A 6,232-nucleotide genomic window follows, 5' to 3' on the forward strand; every position below is an offset into this window, starting at 1 on the left:
AGAGTCACCTCAGCCTTTCCCGCCCAGGCTCTGACCCAGCCCCTTCAGAGTCACCTCAGCCTTTCCAGCCCACGCTCTGACACCTCCCCCTCTTCAGAATCACCACAGCATTTCTCGCCCAGGCTCCAACCTCTCCACCCTCTTAGGGTCACCTCAGCTTTTCCCACCCAGGCTCTGACCCAGCCCCTTCAGAGTCACCTCAGCCTTTCCAGCCCACGCTCTGACCTCACCCCCTCTTCAGAGTCACCACAGCATTTCCCTCCCAGGCTCCGACCCTCCCCCTCTTAGAGTCACCTCAGCGTTTCCGACCCAGGCTCTGACCCTCACCATTCAGAGTCACCACAGCCTTTCCTGCCCGGCTCCAACCCACCCTTTCAGAGTCACCTGAGCCTTTTCCACCCTGGCTCTGATCCCACCCACTTCAGAGTCACCTCAGCCTTTCCAGCCCATGCTCTGACACCTCTCCCTCTTCAGAATCACCACAGCATTTCCCACCCAGGCTCCCACCTCCCCACCCCATTAGGGTCACCTCAGCTTTTCCCACCCAAGTGCTGGACTCCTACTCCTCTGCCACCTCAGACTTTCCTGCCCAGGCTCCGACCCCAACTCTTTCAGAGTCACCTCAGCTTTTCCCACCCAGGCTCCGACACAGCCCCTTCAGAGTCACCTCAGCCTTTCCCGCCCAGGCTCTGACCCAGCCCCTTCAGAGTCACCACAGCCTTTCCCACCCTGGCTCTGACCCACCCACTTCAGAGTCACCTGAGCCTTTCCCGCCCAGGCTCTGACCCAGCCCGTTCAGAGTCACCTCAGCCTTTCCAGCCCACGATCTGACACCTCCCCCTCTTCAGAATCACCACAGCATTTCTCGCCCAGGCTCCAACCTCTCCACCCTCTTAGGGTCACCTCAGCTTTTCCCACCCAGGCTCTGACCCAGCCCCTTCAGAGTCACCTCAGCCTTTCCAGCCCACGCTCTGACACCTCCCCCTCTTCAGAATCACCACAGCATTTCCCGCCCAGGCTCCCACCTCCCCACCCCCTTAGGGTCACCTCAGCGTTTCCCACCCAAGTGCTGGACTCCTCCTCCTGTGCCACCTCAGACTTTCCTGCCCAGGCTCCGACCCCCGACTCTTTCGGAGTTACCTCAGCCTTTCCCGCCAATGCTCTGACCTCACCCCCTCTTCAGAGTCACCACAGCATTTCCCTCCCAGGCTCCGACCCTCCCCCTCTTAGAGTCACCTCAGCGTTTCCGACCCAGGCTCTGACCCTCACCATTCAGAGTCACCACAGCCTTTCCTGCCCGGCTCCAACCCACCCTTTCAGAGTCACCTGAGCCTTTTCCACCCTGGCTCTGATCCCACCCACTTCAGAGTCACCTCAGCCTTTCCAGCCCATGCTCTGACACCTCTCCCTCTTCAGAATCACCACAGCATTTCCCACCCAGGCTCCCACCTCCCCACCCCATTAGGGTCACCTCAGCTTTTCCCACCCAAGTGCTGGACTCCTACTCCTCTGCCACCTCAGACTTTCCTGCCCAGGCTCCGACCCCAACTCTTTCAGAGTCACCTCAGCTTTTCCCACCCAGGCTCTGACCCAGCCCCTTCAGAGTCACCTCAGCCTTTCCCGCCAATGCTCTGACACAGCCCCTTCAGAGTCACCTCAGCCTTTCCCGCCCAGGCTCTGACCCAGCCCCTTCAGAGTCACCTCAGTGTTTTCTTGCCCAGGCTCTGACACCTCCCACTCTTCAGAATCACCACAGCATTTCCCGCCCAGGCTCCAACCTCTCCACCCTCTTAGGGTCACCTCAGCTTTTCCCACCCAGGCTCTGACCCAGCCCCTTCAGAGTCACCTCAGCCTTTCCAGCCCACGCTCTGACACCTCCCCCTCTTCAGAATCACCACAGCATTTCCCGCCCAGGCTCCCACCTCCCCTCAGCGTTTCCCGCCCAAATGCTGGACTCCTCCTCCTCTGCCACCTCAGACTTTCCTGCCCAGGCTCCGACCTCCGACTCTTTCCGAGTTACCTCAGCCTTTCCCGCCAATGCTCTGACCTCACCCCGCTTCAGAGTCACCACAGACTTTCCCGCCCAGGCTGTGACCCCCACTCCCCAACCACTTCAAATTCACCATAGTGTGCCGGTCTCCTCCTCCTCAGCCACCTCAGACTTTCCTGCCCAGACTCCAGGTTCCTCCTCTGGTGTTACCCAGGCTCTGGCCTCCTCCCTTCAGAGAAACCTCAGACTTTCCCGCCCAGGCTCCGACCCAGCCCCTTCAGAGTCACCTCAGCCTTTCCCGCCCAGGCTCTGACCCAGCCCCTTCAGAGTCACCTCAGCCTTTCCAGCCCACGCTCTGACACCTCCCCCTCTTCAGAATCACCACAGCATTTCTCGCCCAGGCTCCAACCTCTCCACCCTCTTAGGGTCACCTCAGCTTTTCCCACCCAGGCTCTGACCCAGCCCCTTCAGAGTCACCTCAGCCTTTCCAGCCCACGCTCTGACACCTCCCCCTCTTCAGAATCACCACAGCATTTCCTGCCCAGGCTCCCACCTCCCCACCCCCTTAGGGTCACCTCAGCGTTTCCCACCCAAGTGCTGGACTCCTCCTCCTGTGCCACCTCAGACTTTCCTGCCCAGGCTCCGACCCCCGACTCTTTCGGAGTTACCTCAGCCTTTCCCGCCAATGCTCTGACCTCACCCCCTCTTCAGAGTCACCACAGCATTTCCCTCCCAGGCTCCGACCCTCCCCCTCTTAGAGTCACCTCAGCGTTTCCGACCCAGGCTCTGACCCTCACCATTCAGAGTCACCACAGCCTTTCCTGCCCGGCTCCAACCCACCCTTTCAGAGTCACCTGAGCCTTTTCCACCCTGGCTCTGATCCCACCCACTTCAGAGTCACCTCAGCCTTTCCAGCCCATGCTCTGACACCTCTCCCTCTTCAGAATCACCACAGCATTTCCCACCCAGGCTCCCACCTCCCCACCCCATTAGGGTCACCTCAGCTTTTCCCACCCAAGTGCTGGACTCCTACTCCTCTGCCACCTCAGACTTTCCTGCCCAGGCTCCGACCCCAACTCTTTCAGAGTCACCTCAGCTTTTCCCACCCAGGCTCCGACACAGCCCCTTCAGAGTCACCTCAGCCTTTCCCGCCCAGGCTCTGACCCAGCCCCTTCAGAGTCACCTCAGTGTTTTCTTGCCCAGGCTCTGACACCTCCCACTCTTCAGAATCACCACAGCATTTCCCGCCCAGGCTCCAACCTCTCCACCCTCTTAGGGTCACCTCAGCTTTTCCCACCCAGGCTCTGACCCAGCCCCTTCAGAGTCACCTCAGCCTTTCCAGCCCACGCTCTGACACCTCCCCCTCTTCAGAATCACCACAGCATTTCCCGCCCAGGCTCCCACCTCCCCTCAGCGTTTCCCGCCCAAATGCTGGACTCCTCCTCCTCCTCTGCCACCTCAGACTTTCCTGCCCAGGCTCCGACCTCCGACTCTTTCCGAGTTACCTCAGCCTTTCCCGCCAATGCTCTGACCTCACCCCCCTTCAGAGTCACCACAGACTTTCCCGCCCAGGCTGTGACCCCCACTCCCCAACCACTTCAAATTCACCATAGTGTGCCGGTCTCCTCCTCCTCAGTCACCTCAGACTTTCCTGCCCAGACTCCAGGTTCCTCCTCTGGTGTTACCCAGGCTCTGGCCTCCTCCCTTCAGAGACACCTCAGACTTTCCCGCCCAGGCTCCGACCCAACCCCTTCAGAGTCACCTCAGCCTTTCCCGCCCAGGCTCTGACCCAGCCCCTTCAGAGTCACCTCAGCCTTTCCAGCCCACGCTCTGACACCTCCCCCTCTTCAGATTGACCACAGCATTTCCCGCCCAGGCTCCCACCTCCCCATCCCCTTAGGGTCACCTCAGCGTTTCCCGCCCAAGTGCTGGACTTCTCCACCTCTGCCACCTCAGACTTTCCTGCCCAGGCTCCGACCCCAACTCTTTCAGAGTCACCTCAGCTTTTCCCACCCAGGCTCTGACCCACCCACTTCAGAGTCACCTGAGCCTTTCCCGCCCAGGCTCTGACCCAGCCTGTTCAGAGTCACCTCAGCCTTTCCAGCCCACGCTCTGACACCTCCCCCTCTTCAGAATCACCACAGCATTTCTCGCCCAGGCTCCAACCTCTCCACCCTCTTAGGGTCACCTCAGCTTTTCCCACCCAGGCTCTGACCCAGCCCCTTCAGAGTCACCTCAGCCTTTCCAGCCCACGCTCTGACACCTCCCCCTCTTCAGAATCACCACAGCATTTCCTGCCCAGGCTCTCACCTCCCCACCCCCTTAGGGTCACCTCAGCGTTTCCCACCCAAGTGCTGGACTCCTCCTCCTGTGCCACCTCAGACTTTCCTGCCCAGGCTCCGACCCCCGACTCTTTCGGAGTTACCTCAGCCTTTACTGCCAATGCTCCGACCTTACCCCCCTTTAGAGTCACCACAGACTTTCCTGCCCAGGCTGTGACCCCCGCTCCCCAACCACTTCAGATTCACCTCAGTGTTTCCCATCCAGCTCTCACCTCCCCATCCCCAGTTCAGAGTCACCTCAGTGTTTCCCGCCCAGGCTCTGACCCACCCCCTTCAGAGTCACCACAGCCTTTATGTTTATGTTTATGTATCTTTAGCATCCTCATAGCCAAGATGGAGTCTGCTCTGCAGGCAGCTCTGACCAAGAAAAGGGCCACGCGGGAACGCAGCAGGGAAAGATCCTTCTACCCCAGGGGCATCTGTTCCAACCCCGCCAGAGTGAACACACACACACACACACCGGAAGAATATAGGAAAGGGAAATATTTGTTTCCACAGGGATGAAAGGAGAAAAATAACAGGGGGAAAGATGTGGGAAGCAGTAAGACAGGATTTCATTCATTACAAGGCCCCACTAGTATCACAGTCGGAAAGAACTGGGGGGAGAACGGTAATTCTATTTTGTAGAGGAGTTTGCTATTTCAAAATCAGATTTCATTCTGATTTGGAATCATATTCAAAAATTTTGAAATTCTGTGTGAAATGGAATTGCTGATCTCCACTGAGCTCTAAAGCAGCCTTGTAGGCTGCCCCAGAGCTGGAGACCCTTGGAGCCTTACAAGACCTAGCTCCACGGTAGCACACCTGGTGGGCTGTCCTGGAGCCATGGACCCTAAGAGCCCTACCTGGCGAGGAGTCACGAGCCTGGCAGCTGGGGCTCCCGCAACTTTCAGGCTCCCAGCTTCCCATCAGCCCACCAGGCAGGCAGCTGAGGAGCTGGGAGCCTGGAAACCCAGGTTCCCCAGCAGCGTGCCACATGGTCTATCAAGGAGCCCGGCAGCTGAGCTGTCAGGAAGCCAAGCAAGTTTCTGATGGAATTTTGCCTGGCCGGCAAAGTTCCATTGGAAACATGCTTGGTTTCTGGTGGATTCTGTCAGAATTGACACAGTCCTGCAGTGTGTTTCAATTTCAACAAAAGAGCAAACTCTGGCAATTGTTTTTTTCTAACAAGCTCCGCTAATTAGCAGTGGAGAGCAACACGACACAATAGTTTTAACAATAAGGCCATTATAGACAAATCAAACAGCAGGGAAGATAATTTTTAAATAGGCAGAAGGTATGGTAATTATTCAGTGGAAATGCAACCTGCACCAATGCAGTCTTTGAGAGGTTTAACCAACTTTACACCAGGTTAACTAGCAGCAACCTATTCTATTGAATAGTCAGTCCTGACAGATCTTTTGTTTAGCTGTGGAAGCCCTTTCTTTTTCTAGGTACGCATGATGACTCTGGCTGAGGTATGCTAGAATGGTACTTTGCTGAATTAGAGCCCTCATCATCATACCATCGGGTTTCAGGTCTCTCATAGCGTGCCATTCATCCTCTAAGAAGGAAGAAGCCAGTGCACCTGCGACTCATCAGCTGCCTCTGAATTGGGTTTAAGTGAAGGGGGAAAGGGGCATGTCAGAGTACCTGTAAACAGAGAAAAGACGACTATTGAATCTATTGAAGTCATGGAGTTCCCCTAGTGTAACTGCAGCTGCTGCACACTTCTTCACGGGCTTTTTCTACAGCAGGCGAACAATCACCTAATATTGAGTATTTGCTTTCCAAGTTGCCCACTTTTGAATAATAAATCATAGGGCAAGGGTAATAAATAAAAAGCACATCCCCATGCATATTTCAATGGAACAAAAAGCACCTGGTATAGGAGAAATGAATTAACAAATGCAAAGAGAGA

The sequence above is a fragment of the Chrysemys picta genome, unplaced genomic scaffold, assembly GCF_011386835.1.
Source record: "Chrysemys picta bellii isolate R12L10 unplaced genomic scaffold, ASM1138683v2 scaf577, whole genome shotgun sequence".
Taxonomy (NCBI): domain Eukaryota; kingdom Metazoa; phylum Chordata; order Testudines; family Emydidae; genus Chrysemys; species Chrysemys picta.